At 42.6% G+C, this 17,954-nt stretch overlaps 1 protein-coding gene across 9 annotated transcripts in view; it reads left to right on the top strand.

The window, feature by feature from the left end:
• Positions 1-17,954, top strand: part of TRIM9 (tripartite motif containing 9) — a 132,997-nt gene that overhangs the window by 1,433 nt on the left and 113,610 nt on the right. The window lies entirely within an intron of this gene.

Here is a 17,954-nt window from a genome sequence, read left to right as displayed (position 1 = left end):
CCCAGCTACATGCGTTACTGAATACTGATCAGCTGCTTTCTTGCACTCTCCCACTTTATAATGCACCTTCTTTGCCAAAGGGCGGGTTTGGAGACTCCTGTAATGAAGCAGAATAACGAGAGGGGGCTGCGATTCCCACTCCTCTCTCCATGCTGAGAAATTCATTTTTAATCCAGGACTGAGATGCAGAGTAGGCAATTTCCCGGGGAAACACTAGTTGAGGCCAAGGAGCTGGTAAATACCGGTTTAAACCCAGAACCTGTGGTTTTATTAGACTACATGAATGAAAATGATTGAAAAAGAGCTAGCAATCTGATACTAGATTTGCGATAATCTAGTGTGCTTAGTTCTAATGAAAGGGAATAAAATAAAACAAAAATAAGAGTCTCTACTTAAAGCTGGGTGCTGTCTACTTCGAAGAGAACCTTCTGAACCTGGGACTTCCCCCTTCTGTGTGTAGCAGTGAAAATTACCTGTTTGTTTAGTAAACAAAGACGGAGGATTCCCAGATTGAGAAGTTTCTCTCTGAGGTAAACTGCCAAACGTACCGTCCAGTCCAGTACTCTGTCTCTCGACCTGGCTGGCTAAACTCGGTGAGTACCATGACTCACGTTGAAATATTTCAAGATGCGCAAAGGTGGAAGACCGCTTGACCCGATTCCTGGTTATTTTGAGAGAGTTCGTGAAGGTGGCACAGAGAGCCTTAGATGCCGAAATTGCAAAGAAAAAGTGAGTGGGAAGGCGGACCGTATGAGGAAACATTTTGCAAAATGCAGCAAAAAGAACAAAGAGACGCTGGAACCACCAACTTTGGCTAAACGTGTGCGAGTATTGGAATCAGCTGCTAAGGACGAAGGTACTGACAATTCTGCACTGCCCCTGCCAAGCGCATTGAAAGAAAGCCAGATCCAGGTCGGCCAAAGACAACGAGGAGGAAGTGCCACGGTTTTTCCACCACGAAGGCATATGTTGGTAACAAAACCAACCCCAGAACTGAAACGAAAGATCGATTTGAAAATTGTAGAATTTTTGTATGGCTGTAATATTCCCTTTTCTGTTATTGAGCATCCAACGTTTCAAGCAATGATCCACTGCCTAAGGCCAGGCTACAAAGCACCCAGTCGAAAGCAGGTGGCAGGTGAACTGGTAGACACCGTTACTGATGGCTTGAGGGTGGAAGCACACAATGAATTACGTGGAAAAGCAGTTACACTGAAACAAGATGGCTGGAGTAATGTGCCCAGTGACCCAGTGATAGCGGACTGGGTGCAGATAGGGAAAACTGTGTTTTATGTATCAATAGTGGAAGCAATAAGAAGACTGGAAAGTACTGTGCTGCAGTGGCAAAAGAAGCCAAGGAGTTAGCCAATGAACTGTATGGTTGTGTTGTTAAGAGCTACCTGACAGACAATGAGAGAATGATGCAAAGTATGAGAAGTGATTTGGAACTAAATGACGACACATTGGTTACGTACGGATGTGCATCACACTGGCTCAGTCTACTTGGACAAGACCTTACCCCAAGTGCTTTGATGACACGTGTTGTAGATTTATAAAAGTATTTTCATCATCACCATCAGCCTGCAGCCTGGTTAAAAGAATGCCAAGGATCTGTACAACCCCAAATCCCTGGTGACGCACAATGGAACAGTCAAATAACATGCCTGGAAACATACGTTAAAAATCGGCCGCATTATCTCAGGATTGTGAGTGATCATGAGGCAGAACTTGAAGAGAAAGTGGTCAGTATAATTAATAATCAAGGGATTTACCAAGAAGCAAAGAACTTGATCGGTCAGTTGAAACCAGTTGCTGTGGCACGTGACACACTCCAAAGGGACACATCAGCAATTGCTGTTTCATGCGAAATAGGGTTGGATCTGCTGATAAATGAAGATCTTGCAGCACACAAAGCAAAAGTACAAAAGAGATTTCATGAGGCCATTACTCCTGTACACATGTTGGCCAACCTCCTTCATCCAAAATATGTAGAAGAAATTGCCAGGCAGCGGTTGCTCAGCAAAAATCCCGACTTTCTGCCATATTTACTAGCATTTAAAGTGGAAGAAACTCCATATCCAAAATCAATGTTTTTCATCCACTATCAAGGAAAAAGTTCCCCCTGTAACATGGTGGAAGAATTGGAAGAATGCTGATATTCCATCTGACTTCATAGAACTGGTGGTGCAATTGCATCAGTGTCCAGCAAATTCAGTGGGCACAGAACGAATCTTTTCAAACGTTGGATACATCCATTCAAACTGAGGGTTGGTCTATCCGCTACATCAAAGGTGGTCTGCTACAGAATGCTGTGTGGCCAAAAGGACTTGGCGTGGTAATCTGCAACGCTGCATGTTTCTGATTGCTGCTTCAAGCCCACAACTCTGCATTATTGTCATTTTCACGTTTTTGATTATTGTATATATAATATTGAAAACTGACATCTGAGTCATGACACCTATAACTTCCTTAAGAAAATACCAAACTGAAATGTGCACAGACATGCGGATGCTCAGGATTATAATCATATATATTAATTATGTCCACTGTGGTTTAGCTTTTTCTTTGCACAACCCTAAATTAATCTACAGCCATAGGTAACCACAATTAGAATAGGTAACTAAAACTAAGTGTAATGTCATGTACATTAACAAAACAGTCTTTAAACTAGAAAATGCCTTAAATGGGGACTAACTAGGTTTTCCTGGAGTGATAAAAAACCATGATTTGGCCTGGTAAATCCACCGCTGGTAAATACCATACCATGCCTGCTCAGATGCATGTTGGTGACCTCCCGTCTAAGGTAACTAGGGCAGAAGTGACTGGGATGTAGGCAGACAGGGCTCAGTGAAATGTGTATTCTGATGAAACATGAAAGCCCAGCCTCATTACTTGGGCTAACATTGAAATAATTGCCCCTCTGTAATAAACAGGAGCTGGAGGGCAGGGCACATTGGAAGGAGTAGGTGGAAAATCTGTGATGTAAGAGATATTGACATGTGGGCCTGTCTCTCCCAACCCCTAACGAAATAATTTTCCAGGAACATCTTCATTTATTCATGTCGTGTTTTGACACAACATATGGAGGCAAACAGCCCTGTGGAGAATACACCAGGACTGCCGTGCTGTAATTCTGTCCTCTGTGTAAATTGGGCATGGGGGCGTTCTCCACACTGACAGGCTGTCACTTCGCTTGACAGCTGTGCTATTCCGAATGGAAAAGGAATTAAAGGCTTGTGCTACACTAGGCAATATTGTACGTGTGTTTGAAAGAGGGTTGTTCTCCTGGCATTTAGAGAGCTGCAGTGTTGCTACAGCTGGGTTGCAGTGGCTGCATTGTAAGTACAATATTATTAGGCTTGGAAGGATCAGATTTTGACTGGTAAATGTCAGTAAACGTTGATTTCACTATACACACACAAACCGACAAAAAATATTTCCATCGATAATCAACATTTACAGATAGAGTAAGAAAACTACTGCCAGAGAACTATTAGAGTTTGGTTGAAGGATATTTACATTGTTTATTTGGGCATAGGATGTTGTGTTTATATTTCAATGGTTAGAAAGCTTTAACTTGTTGAATTTCAACATCTACTGTCATTAAATCATTATTGTTTGACCCCTTCATTGCCTGATGTTCCCTCCCTCCCTATAATTTCCTTCAACTGTGGGCATTTAAATCTATAAAACTAGGGGAAAATGTTTAAAAGTAAACATTGATATTATCCTTCAAAATTATAGAAAAATAAATATTTAATAAAAATGGAATATTATTGATAGCAACTAGTAGTTTTCACTGATCTTTTGATGTCTATATCATCCTGCTGCTGCATCTCACAGCCTGACTAACATATTGACCTATTAATGAAACTCACGTGCATGTTGTGGTCCATCAGTGTGTTAACATGACATGAACCCTCAACTAATGTGAGTGCTGTGCTATGTTTTACAATGGGTGAGAGAAACAGCTGTTTCCCACTGAGGAGAATGTCTATTAATTTATCAAGAGCATCCTATTTTCACATGGAGGACCCTTCGGGGCCAGATCTTCAGCTGGGGTAAATCAATACATCTCCTTTGAAGTCAATGGACCTATGCTGATACACAGTAGTGGAGGACCTTACCCGTCAAATCATGCATGTAAATGTCTCCAAAACAATGGAGCATCATGGGTAAGAGGTATTTTCATTATGGTTTGTTTGTGAGCACTAGAATGGGTTACCTAGGGAGGTGGTGGAATCTCCTTCCTTAGAGGTTTTTAAGGCCCGGCTTGACAAAGCCCTGGCTGGGATGATTTAGTTGGGGATTAGTCCTGCTTTCAGCAGGGGGTTGGACTAGATGACCTCCTGAGGTCTCTTCCAACCCTGATATTTTATGCGTCTATCCTAGTTAACCCCTTATCTTTTGGTGCTCTTTAGCTCTGATGCAGCAAAGCGCTTAATTATGTGCCTAAGTTTAAGCACGTGAGCAGTCCTGGTGACTTTAGAGTTAAGCACACACATACATGCTTTGGGGCTTTTGTTCTCTTGATTAGGCTTGGCTTTGCTAGCGTATCTTCATTTTTACTGTCTTTTTAAAATAAAACTCTAGTGGAGAATTCTTGCTCTGTAAAGTCTTGTCTTCAGTGCCGCACGGGCACGCACCGTTAGATTTTAATGCCGTTTGAAGTTATCATTTCTCATTCACATTACCTCTTCTCCTGGAGAATTGAATCCGAATGTTAAATCGTGCCTTTTTCTGAGTCATCCTAAGTTTCGGCAGGTATTTGAAGGGCTTGCTGAGATGCCTGCAGTGACTGAAAGGGGTTTAGTGTTATTTTCCGCTGGGGATATGTTAGGGCAGGAAGGGATCATCTGTTAGCTGGCATTTGAATGGGGTATGGTTGTGTAATTGAATTTATGACAGAGAAGCCAGAGCATGAGTCGGTGCCTTTGAGATTTCATCCATCAAAATCAATAACACCAACTATTTCCGCAGAGGGCACACCTGTGCTGCAGCTGGGGGGTGTAATTCCCAGCGTGGACAGACGTACATGCGCTAGCTCTGCTCCAGCTAGCGGGCTAAAAATAGCAATGTGGCCGTGGCAGCTCGGGGTAGCCCCCTGAGTATGTACCTAGGATTTCAGCTGGGCTTGTACTCAAGTGGTTCACCCGAGCTGCTGCCCACTTCTCCGCAGCCACACTGCTATTTTCAGTGCACTAGAGTTCGCATGTGTCTGCTTCCCGGAGCTGGGAATTACACCTCCCAGCTGCAGTATAGTCATAGCCTTAGGGCTGATCCTGCAGGGAGGCTGTGTGCCTCTGGGAAGGTACCAAGCGGCCTCTAGATGTCCCTTCCAGGGACCCTCACAGCATCAGGCCCTTAAATGCAACCACGCCTGGCGAAAAGAGCTACTTTCAAAGACTGAGAAATATTGTTCCTATTTGCCTAGTCATTCTGCAGTGATAGAGAGGGATTATTGGCTCAAATGCCGTTCTGGAGCTTGCAAGAAGGAATGACAAAGATTGTGAACCACCTGCATAATTATAAAATGGTTACATGCCAAATATACTTTGCGCTACATTTGTATCATTCATTGTAATAAAAGATGAACATGATCATTGGTTAAATCTATGGTGAACGAAGAATGCCTTGAAAGCAATGTTTATATATCGATACGCGACTGCCCATGCAATTGCTGTTAAATACAGTATGCTTTACTGAGGAATGAGACCATTCAACTCCCTCTATACAGCTCTTTAACAAGTGACCCAGTTTTTCACCATCCAGTGAAAGCGGGCTGTCGGAGAATAACCTCTGCTTCCACAGGGCTGAATGTATCGTTCTCGCAGATGGTTATTTCAAAACATTAGCTGCATTGGGGCACATTTAACCATAGATATTTCAGAGAGCAGTGATTTTGAAAGTGCACCCAGATAAAGAGAGAAATTCCTTTTCTTAGCTGTCCTGTTTTCTACAGCAGCTGTTGAAAACGCCTTCATGCGATCATAGAAGAAAATGGCTTTATGGTCTGAAACAGCCTCATTTTAACAATATACAAAAATTGCTCTCTGGACTTTCTGTGCAGACAAATCTGATTACTTGTTCTGTCAAAGGGAAAACCACAACATGGGTCTAAGTCCTATATTCCTTGCACATCCCAAGCTCCTCTTGATCTCAGTGGGAAATCTGAGAGTCTAATGTTTGTTATTAATTATTATTATGATTTTATTTATTATTAATCGTGTTTATTACAGCAGTGCCTGAGGGTCAACCAAGCATGGGGGCCCATTGTGCAAAGCAGTGTTCAGACAGGGGAGTAGGTGGTCCCTGCCCTGAAGAGCTTACAGTCTAAATAGACAAGACAGACACACACTATAAAGGCTAGACCACAAGAATGGCAACCCAGACTTTTGCTGAGGATTAAATATGGCTACAGGTTTTCTGAGGTAGTCACTGAAAAGGCCGTGGCATGGTTCTGTCTCTCTAAGAGTTTTAGCCTGCTGCCCATCACTGTAGTATCAACAACAAAATCCCTAGTGGACTCAGTGAGGTCACTGGCACTTCTTCCTTTTTTGGGATAAAAACTCTGCTTGGGGTTATGTTTTTGCGTTTTTAGATGCACTTGTTTCGTGTTGATTTGTTTCACTGTTGTTTGGGGGCGTTATTCTGGTTGCTTGGGGTTTATTGGGTAGGAATGTCATTGTTGGGAGTGTAATTTGTCTGGCAGAAAGATCTGTTATGTGTTAGCCCTAGTCCCAAATGCCCCGTCACAACCCACATTAGTGCAACACAGAGATTTGTTTTTCGTCTTTTGTACAATTAAGGGATTCAGCTACCCTGACATAGCATGCAGGAAACTGCCACAGGAGATCATTGAAATATTTGATGAGTCACTTGCAGCACAAATTCACTGGCATCCGGATCATATTTTATGGCTTTTTCACAAACACAATCATGTGCAACAAATCAGGATACACACACAACTGGCAGAAAGAAAGATACAGGAAGGAAATTGGAAGAAAAAAGGGGGCTTTTGTGGCAGACCCTTGCTGCATGGCTAGCCACAGTTCTGTTCCTGCTGCTGGAATTAGAAATCTCACTGCTGGCTTGCAGCAGTGATCTTTTGGGGTAGGCTGGGCTGAAATTTCAATCGGCACACTTGGACTTAGCACATGCAGAAGGAGGAGGCCCTTTCAGACTCTAGTGTGTTTCTGGGGTATCACAAAGAGCAGAAAGGAACTAAAACCAAGGTACAGCAGAGCTCAAATGAGATGTCAGGTGTCTCATCACATCCCCTCCTATGGTTCCCACGCACGTTTTTTGTTGATTCGTTTGTTTTTAATAGTTCAAGCTAAGCAGCTTAACAAACACAGCCAACGTATGCTATGAGTTGGGTACCTGAATACACCATGCTACTTCCCCAGCCATTCAGGCACATCAACATGGGCTTATCTTCTTCTTCTCCATCATCTCTTTCTTCCTGATGTGACTTGGCATCAGAGGATCATCCCTGTAAGACCATAAGATCGTAGGATGGGAAGGGATCTCCTGGTCATGCAGTCCAGTCCGAGCTATCACAGGCAACCTCGGCATATCATCCCGTTCATACATTTATCAAGCTCCATCTTAAAACCAGTTAGGGTTTCCTGCCCCCGCTCCTCTTATGGGGAGGCCATTCCAGAACCTCACTCCTCAGCCGGTTAGAAACCTGCTTTCCAGCCTACTTTACTCATGGTCTATTTATTCCCATTTGTTCTTCTGCCAACATTGTTCTTTAGCTGAAACAGCTCTTCTCCCTCCCTGATGTATTCTGACGACTGCCTCATTCAGGCGTTCGGTGGAACATCGCCCACAAGTGAGATAGACCTGCTGACGGGAGCCCCCCACCACCCAGATGAGCCACATGTTTCCACCCGTACTGATGCTGAGCGGCACCGTGCTCTGCGAGCAGTGTGACTGAGTTTGAACCAGTAGTGAGAGTTGGCATTTCTAACCCACTCAGAAATTTCTGCAATGGGCTTTTAGAATCGCATTTTCTCTAGGGAGCTGTTTGAACAGTTTTCCCTAGAAAACTAACCAAGAGCTCTGAATTTAGCTGAAGGCTCAATTTTAATGGAACAAGCGGTAACACCCTTCTTCCCCTGAGGGTGAGGGGCGGAGCATCAGGAAGGATGGGCTGTCCTTTTTTCCACATCTATCTCTTTAAAATTGCTTTTGCATTTTTAGCCAATAGCTCTTGAACGGGACCAGTGTCACCCATGACCCTGAAAACAGAGCAGATTAGGAGACCGATCCAATGCCCAGTGGACTCCGTGAAAAGACTCCTACTGATTTCAGTGGAAGTTGGACTGGGCCCTAGATTATAGGTTTCAAGTGGGATTTTAAGTGGTGATGGGCCTTGTATTGGTTGATCTGCCCAGGAGAGAATTTCACCTCCCAAAACATGTCCATGGCAGCCCTCTTGTCTGATGGTGGATCTTTGCCACTGCATCATCTGGGGAATGTCAGGTCACGACAATTTTAATGGCTCACAGCAGGAAAAACAAGAGCTCCACGGGTGACACTCCAATCTTTAATAGGCTGCCAGTAGGGAGAGGGAAATTGACTAATGTGTGATCTGGATATCTGTTGATCCAGGATGGTGTTGGAACAGATGAGGCAAGTGATGCAAAGAAGAGAGAATCTTTTCTGAGTCATGAAATGAAAGTTGTTGTGATCTTAATTTTGTGCCTGCTGCTCCACACATCTGCACAAACAGAAAGTGAATAATGCCACCTACACATTAGTATCTGCCTTAGGGACAGTAAGAGTCGGAGCAGGCAGCAGAGTCAAGGTCCTGAATGGAAGACGGCATTATTCATTAACTTACTTGCCTGGCCCAGCTGTATGTCATCTGCTGGAGAAAGAAGCTTTTGTAGGTAACCACTTTCTTGTGACATATAGTTGCCCGGCTCTAGAGGGATTCCGTTAACACATGATGCTCACGGGAAAGATCTGAGGAGTCGCTTTGCAGACAAAACTTTATTTGCATTTGCAAAGTAAAGTATTTGCTGTTAAAACAAGAATGGCTAGAATCTGCACTTTCCCAAGCCTGAGCATTTTACTAGAAGCCCAGTGTTCTTTCTCCACAGCCTCTTCATTCTTGCTTCCCAATGGCTAACTTCATTCCCAATCCCTTCATTTTTCTTTCTGATTCCTGGAGGCATATGCTCGGCTGATGGAAACGAGTGCAGATCCTTAGAAATCAAAGTGAGGCCAAAGTTTCGTTAAGGTCAATAGAGTTACATCGGTTTACATCAGCAGAGGATCTGGCCCCTGATGGTCTTTAGTGTTTATTTATAGTATGGCTTTCTGTCAAGTGTTTTTTTTTCCAGCTATGCTGCAGTTAACAGAATAATATGTAATCCGGAATAGCTAATTAATCAAAGCTAATTTAATACATCGTTTTACAGCACATTCCGGAGGACTGCATTGGTTGCTAGTATAAGTCCTCTGCTGAGTTACACCAGATGAGTATCTAGGACCAGATTTCTAAAGGTCTTCAGGTGCCTAAAGATGCAGAGAGGTGCCTAGTGGCCAATGGGAGTTAGGTGCCTTCATGCTCTGGAAAATCCCACTAGATGCTTCTCTGCACCTTTAGGTATCTAAATACCTTGTAAAATCTGGCCCAAGTTCCTTGTTTTTAATGGAAAATTAATTTCAGCCAATTCCATAAATGAGGATCCCCTGGGCCTGATTCGCCTCACACTTACACTGGTGTAAATCAGGAATAACTCAGCTGGAGTCAGTGGAGATAGACTGGTTTAAAACCAGTGTCAATGGGAGGAATGAGACGTCTTTCTATTGGAAGCTACAGTAGGTAGCAATGTGTCCTTTGATTCTCTGTATTCCAAGGATGAGAAAGCAGACGATTTAACATGCAGTGCAAACATTGCACAGGGTTTTAAGTAAAAGATGTTAAGAATGAAAAAAACATTGTTTATATATAAGCTTCACAAGGTGCACAGTCAGACCAAACAAAGAGTACGCCCGCAGCAGCGTTCAGCCAGGAATACAGTCCCAGGGAGATTACACTTCTGTTCCTGCGTGCTCTTTCTTCTCACTCCTCAATAAAAACCAATCCCCCATAGTTAGAGGGTCATATTTTAAATAGACCATCTAGTTTGTTAATTTATATTCTCCCATTCTGGAAAGCTCCTGCCCTTTCCATCACTCTAGTTGAAATCTCGGCTGTGCATAACAGAGAAATTGTACCGTATTTCCATGACAATAACTACATGTGGTTAATCTTTTAACCAAATAAGAGGATTGTTCAAGAAACAAAAGAAAAGGACTAGTCTTTAGAGGTTGTGAACCTTCTTACAGGACATATGCTTTCTAGACATCAGAGCAAATCATTCTGAAATATTTTCATCTTCTTTCTTAGAATGTGAAGAAACTTTTGCCATAACACGGTAGCATTCCCATTTAAGCTGGGTTTTTTTAAAAAGTCATTTTCAAACTGGGTAACAGCTGCCTTGGAAGCAAGTGTTTTTTCTTAAAAAGATGCCTTTTTTCTCAAAGAGAATCATTTAAAAATGAGCCTCAGCCGCTTGTCATTACACTGTCACAACACCACACATTGTGAGGTTCTTATTATAAACATAAAATGGACAACAGTTTTGTTCCAATTTGATCATGGCTAAGCCTTCCTCTGTACTTAGGATTTTCATGTTTTCTTTGCTCTATTCGGGTTGGTAGATTGCCTTACAAACAGGCCAGCTCATGCAAGGTGTCCCCACTCACTCCAAGTGGAATTGTTTGAGACTGTGAAGTAGTTAACCAAACTGGTCTAATATAATTAATCTCTGACAAACACAATGCAGGTAACACTGAGGCTGACATGTCTGAATTCCAGTTATAGTAAGGGATCTAAACAATTCCTATTATGTAGATATCACGAGGGAAAGATTCTAAGCTTCCTGGACAATGGAAAATATAGTTAGGCTTGGAAGAATTCAATTTTTATTTGTAAATGTCGGTAAACCTTGACTTCACAAACGGATGGAAAAAATATTCAATTTTTATTCGTAAATGTCGGTAAACCTCGACTTCACAAACGGATGGAAAAAAATATTTCCACCCGTAATAATTGAAATTTACAGATCGGCAAAGTAAGAAAAATGCTGCTTGAGAATTTACTGGAGTTTCATTTAAGGATATTTATGTGGTATATTTTGACATGCTGTTGACAATTTGTGTTTTAATGGTTATAAAGCTGTAGCTTTTTGAAATTCACCATCTACTGTCATGAAATAATTTTTGTTTGACCCTCTCCGTTGTCCGAGCTCATCCATAATTTTCCACAACTGGGAAACTTTTAATAAATAAAAATAAGGAAAAAATGCTTAAAAATAACTATCAATATTATCCATCTGAATTATACAGAAATACAAATCTAATTCTGCCAAGCCTACATAGAGGCACTGGACCTGATTCTCACTGATGCTAGTAAAACTCCATTGGCTTTACTGGAGTTCTTTCTGTTTTAACTCTGTTGTAAATGCCCATTGCTTCAAAGGGGCTTAGTCACCCTACCTAAACCAAGATATCGATGGTTGTCTTCTAGATCACCATGGATAGCACCAGTTGAGCAAGCCACATTACGCCCAATCACTTGACAGGGAAAATCTGTTCAGAATAGGTATCAATTTATTTGACTAATCTAGAATGAATTAGATGTTCTGTTTGGGAGAAATACTGGCTGTTTCTGTCCTTGAAGAATGTACTATCTACCTGTGTTTGAACAAGGAATTAATTGTTGAGATGCTGGTTTGACAATGGACCAGAGGAGAAAAAAGACTGCCCCTATGAAAAGAAAAAACGAATTGAACAGCTTTTGTGCAAGAGTGCCTTGCTTCTGCAAGATCTATAGAATTCCCTGTTGTTTAGCTCTCAAGCAAAGCACATGGGGGAATTGGTTGCAATTAGAGCTAGGTGAAATTTTTTGACTTCATGGCAATTATTTTTACACTGAAAAATTCCAATGCAGGTGGACCGAAACAATTGATAGATCTGGGTCGATTTCAGCTAATTGTTTCAGTCTAATAAAAACATTTTAAAAAAGAGAAAAGTCAAAACAAAATATTTTCACGTTTTGTTTTGGAAAGACTTCATTTTGGAATGTTACTCAGTTTTATTTTTTTTAAAAATATGTTATGAAACCCACAAAGATGAAATGACACCTTTTGTTTTGGTTCAAACAAAAAGTTTCATTTGATCCAAAATGATTTTTCTTTTTGTTACTTTTCCAGTTTACCAGAAAAACTGAAAAAAAAAATCTGTTCTGGGTTGACCCGAACCAATTATTTCTTTAAGTTCAACAACCACACTGAAAAACCTGTAATTCTCATAGCTCAGGTTGCAACAGCTCTTTATTTTACACATTTGGGGCCAGATCATTCTGTTAGTGTGTAGCTGAGTATGACACAGGTGCAACCATGTGCAGGAGCCGGCCCTTATGTTTTACAATATACGGTATTCTAGGATTGATTGATAATCCTGGCAGGTGGATGGAGAAATGTAGTATTATAATGTCTTAAACAAGGGAGCAAAACTTGTAGCTAGAAAAAGAAAGTGAACTTTTGTTTTGAACATTCTCTTAAGCCAGCAGTTGGCCCTAACAACAAATTAGATTGTCAAGACTTTAGGCTGTAAGATGTCTTGTTGAACTACACAAAAACACAGTAAACACGATAAATACATCTAATTTCAAAGATACATTTTTGCATCTGCTTAGCCATCAAATTGACTGTGTTACAAGACTATAGAAATGCTAATAGATCAGTGCTCTGTTTCCTAAATGGGCATTCGGTGGACAGAGCTCAGAGGAAGGATCTAACAGTTAAAGGTTTTTAAGATCAGTGTTAATTACGTCTTTCCTATGACTAGCCTTTTATTATCTGAAAAAGTGGGGCAGACATGAACATTAACGTGGTGTGACTATTGCAGGCTCCCCGGGGTGCACGGGGTTAGCCGTCGCCCAAAGATGAGGGCTCAGCGCTTCAGCTGATGTAAGTGGCGTAGCTCCATTGAAGCAAATAGAGCAACACTGATGTTCTCGGGTGTAGAATCTGGCTCAAGCTCTTGAATGCCTGCTGTGGAGTTCCCGGTCTGATTCTTGAATGCTGTAGCTGTTCTCATCTGAGGCTGGCACTTGCATTTTAGAAACAGAATAATCGCGTATGGAAGTCTGATTTGAGCAGTCCTCAAAAATCTCAGGCGAGATCTGCAGATGGCGTAAATAGCTGGAACTCCCCAGACGTCAGCGGAACCATGCTGTTTGCACAGCTGCCGCTCCGTCCCTATGATGGAAACCTTTGCATTCAGTTCCATGAGTCCCTTTCTGACATGCTGACCTTGGGGCGTTAGCCTGTCATTTCCCGCCCCCCCTCCTCTTGTCACAGTTCTCCGCGGCAGGGTTGTATAGGGTGTGCAAATGAATGAAAGCTTACGGTTATTTTGACAATTAGAGGCTGAATAATGCATTATTGCATCATTTAAACCATAGCTCTCTGGCTGTAGCCAGTTCTGTATTCCACCCCACGCTTAGAGCCTGGATTCTTCTGTGATGGAATCCCTCTGTACCCCTGGTATTAAGCTAATATGATCTTTTGTTGTGGTTCAAAGAGAATTAATAGGAATTTAAATAAGACATTAGATGAAGTGAACACTGCGTGTGTTTAGGGGTTTCTCTCTTTGAGACTGGATGTAGCTTTTGAAAGCACTGCGGGGACATTTGTACATCTCCTTTATGATAATATTGTTCATAGTTGGAGCCAAATGAACTAGTCCATAAACCTGAGCAGATGGCCAGTGAATATTCTGCCTGCCATTCTGCTGTCCTAGCAACATATGCTAGGAGATCAGCTCGGCCAAGGCATTCTTCCGACTTCCCCACTTTCCTTCTCTCCCTTACCTCTTGACCTTTGCACACTGCTCACACACATCAGCTGTAGGCTAATGAGAAGATATTGCTTTTCCCCCACCCCCTCTCTCCAAGCAGCCTGTGTTAGGCAGCCATGGCTCAGTCTACCAGTTGCTGTGGGCATCAGTTCCTCTGAGCCAGTAGGCCCTGCACTTTAGGAGTAGTTTTTATGGACCTGCAGAAGCAGCCCTAGAACACAGATTTGAATCACACACTGATTGTTGAAAATAAAAGACTGGGTCATCACTGCATGACTCTTGATTTTATTCTGCTCTCACTCCATTGAAATGAAAAGCTGGTGGTGAATCAGGCCTTGAAATGGCACATGTTCTGTGCCGGTATATCAGGGTCTCCATCTTGAGAGCATTGATCTGGGACCAGATTCACCGGTACACTTTGTGCTGCTGTGTTGTCTCAAAGCAGCCATGAGTTAGATCGAACCAGAGTGGCACAAAGCAGCTAGAGAATACTGGTGAATGTGGCTCTCAACATCTGTGCCTGTGTTAATGTGTGAGAAAGATTTATAAGGCAGCAAGAATGGGAACTGTTACCATTTCTTTCACACCCTTCTGAGGATATTCGAAAGATCAAGGCTGGGTTTGGGATTCAGGAACTAGAGGGGGATTGACAAGATATGGGTTCAGTTCCCTACTCTGCCACAGATTCCCTGTGTGACCTTCGGCAAGTCACTTAATCTCTGGGCCTCAGCTCCCACCTGTGCAATGCGGGTGTAATACTCCCCCTTGTCTGTTTTGCTAGCAAACACTTAAGGGCAGAGGCCGCCTCCTGCTGTGTGTACCTCCAGCACCTACTGCAATGGACCCAGATTTTATCTGGGGCCTCTATGAGTTAGTGTAACGTAAATTAGTATAATAAAGATTATGGTAATGGACCTAACATACTTCTACTGTACATTTTCTGAAAAATTAAGGTATGCTGAAAGCTTCCATGGGCCTTGGCAAGGACTTTGTTAATCCAATGTGCTATTTGGCATCCTCTCTCAGAACATACCAGGGCTTTAGCCGGAGATTCTAAACCAGGCCCATCCAGGAAAGCACATGAGCACGTGCTTAACTATAAGGTGAAGTCACTGGCACTTAGGCACATGCTGAAATGCTTTCCTGAATTTAGGGATCAGAAGAGAGAAATTGGACAGGTTTATGGAAGTGGAACCATCTTGGGCTTGGTGCCATTCTAATAATGACTAATAAAAAATAATCAGAATTGCTACATAGCCCAAAATGGCAGGTATTTCACTGTCCCGCCTCTGCGCATAGTCCTCTTTCCTTGGCAAGAATCAGCAGACCAGGGCTGGGAATGTAAAAACACAATTGAAGTCTTTTCAGGGTGGATGGCTGTTAAGCCCTAATTTTACATTCTGAGAAAGCCGCTGAAATGCCACTCCATTGTCCCAGAGCCGTGTTTTACTGCTTGCCTGTCGTTTATCCGGCTCCCTCTTATTCTTTTCTTAATTTACAGGCGTCTCTGTGTAAAGGCGCCAATTTCTTTTTTCCGGCGAGTGGGAAAAGTTCAAGTTTGCTTCATTGTAGGAAATGAACTCAAAATTCTCCAAAGAAGGCAGCGCTCAACCACGTGGACTTTAAAATATCCAGGATTCACATTCCTGCCTTCTGTCCTGTGGAAGCTTTTGTTGTCTCCCTCATGATCTGGGCTATGTGCTGCATTCTCTGGGAATGCAAACACTGATTGGAGCTTGACATAGATTTATATGCCATGCATCAGCCAGAGCGCCAGCACTAACACCCAGGTGACATTTCTCATCGCCGTTTTTGTTAGTTTGTTTTTTTCCCCATAGTGCAATGTTTAGATATTGTAATCAGCTGGGAGATCCTGTAATAAGGGAGGGTTTTATACCCAGCGTTATCTTAAGTTTCAGCCTTTAGCTACATAATAAAGTAGAGGAGAAATAAGCCCCAAATCCTTTTCCCTTCAGTTTGCTAATGGCAGATGATAGTGTAGATTGAGTGCGAACGGCAAAAAGGTTTTTATTGCATTGACTGTGCAGTGGCTTCTGCTTATTATGCCGCGTTCCTGAAGCTACTAACCGATGACTGATTGGTCTATAAATCTGTGACACAGATTGCTGGCTAGCATCTCTGTCAGTTTCTGTGCACCATGTCACATTATCAGACGGTGATGGGTTCTGTCTTTGCAAGACGCTAAAAGACACCGCCTCCCTCTCCCGGTGGTAGCTGTGTGGACTGGCGGGTTGATCCAGTTTTTCTCTCCTCTTCTGCAGGCCCAACACAAGTCAGGGGTTGTGAGGAGGGGAGATTATGAAGAGGTTTAGTCCCTTCTAGTCCCTTTCTACAGCACTGGCTGCTTCCTTTCCTCTCTACCTTATGGCCAGCTCATGTCAGACCGTCTCAGAGCTGGAGCTAGAGGCAGTGTAGTGCAGTGGACGGAGGCTGAGTCGGGAGGCTTAGATTTTATTCGTGGCCAGTAGTTCTCTTTGAGTTTAAGGCAAAACAGCTGGCCCCAAGTTTTCAAAAATGGCCTCTGGTTTTGGATGCATTAAAGAAAAGAATAATTTTAGAATAGAAAAAAATATTCCCTCCCCCCCCCACCCCGAAGAGATAAAAGTTTCATTGTATCTTTTCTGAAAATGGACCAGGGAATTATTCTGCTTAGGAATGGACTGAAACTCCCATACGGTGCTTTGCCAAAAGGAGATGCTTTTTCTGCGGTGCTTCTTCATAATGCATTCAGCGACTAGCAAAGTAATATCGAAGCAGTGTGTCCTTTTTGTGAGGTCCTGAGATTGTCGATAATAGAGGGTTTTTTTTCTTGTAACCTGCTACACTAAATGATGATAGATATTAAATGTGACTATTCTTTATCGCCTTAGCTACTGTTTAGCTTCTGCTTCAGCTGATTACAATCTCCAGTTATTTGGTATCTGTCCAAGTACTACAGTCACTGTAGCTGTTCAGTAAATACGTAGTTACAGTATCTGCAATACAGGGGAACAATATTTATTTAGAAGGCACGAGGCTCTGAAAAAAGACAAGCTAGTAGATGTATATTTATATGCAGGTGCTGCTTGTATAGCGTATGGGCCAGATCCACAGATGGTGTAAATTGGGATAGCTCCGTTAATTTTACATCATCATCTGAGGCTCTGAAAATAAAGCAGGTAGAATTTCTGCAAAGACACATCTTCCTTTGGTGTAAATTGGGGTAGCTCCGTTAGCTTCACCGTTTTATTTTCATGAGTTACAATGAGATCCACTTCCTGTGACTCATGCAGAAATGAAGTCTGCACGCCGCACTTGGAAGACATTCATTTCATGCATCACCCCTTAGTCAGGTAATTCGAAGAGAAGTTTCTTTCACCGTGCTGTTTTGGGGTAGGGGGTTGTTGTTTTAATTGTTAGGTCCGTTTGCAGCTATATGGAGTTCACGTCAGGAGAATGACACCGCACAAGGTAATTTGTGGCAGTCGGCATCAAAGAGTCTTTCCGCAGTAGCAAGTGCACTGAGCATTTGGCATCTTGTAATGTGTCATCAGGAACCTGGGAAAATAGTGTGTGCCCACTGTAACAGTCTACTCCTAGCAGAAGAAAGGAGACTGCTGCTGTATGCCATGTACAGGTTGAATAATTGCTACAACTGTCATCAGACTCATGGTGTTTATGATATTCTTGGTTTTGAAAAAGCACCTGTGACTTTTGCCCCATTAGGACTTTTGCATGCCAGTGCCTGGGCAATTGGGTGGGCCGGTAGGTTGGAAGCTATGAGTGAGCCCACGTGTGAGTGAATGAACAAATGGATCTGAACGAATCCTGAATCTCGGCAGTGGGTTAGACTGGATGACCCTTGCGGTCCTTTCTAACCCTTTGATTCTAAGTGGTGGGTAAATGTGCAGGCAAACAGTTGTGTGCAATTCTTCGAGACACGTGTCTTGATGAGAAGGCATGATTAAAATCTCACGCAGGTTTTACACCATTATAATGCCATTGACTTCAGTTACTGATCCTAG

The sequence above is a fragment of the Trachemys scripta genome, chromosome 4 (genome assembly GCF_013100865.1).
Source record: "Trachemys scripta elegans isolate TJP31775 chromosome 4, CAS_Tse_1.0, whole genome shotgun sequence".
Taxonomy (NCBI): Eukaryota; Metazoa; Chordata; order Testudines; family Emydidae; genus Trachemys; species Trachemys scripta.
The sequence above is the reverse complement of the archived record's forward strand: the minus strand, read 5'-3'. Positions and strand labels throughout refer to the sequence as shown.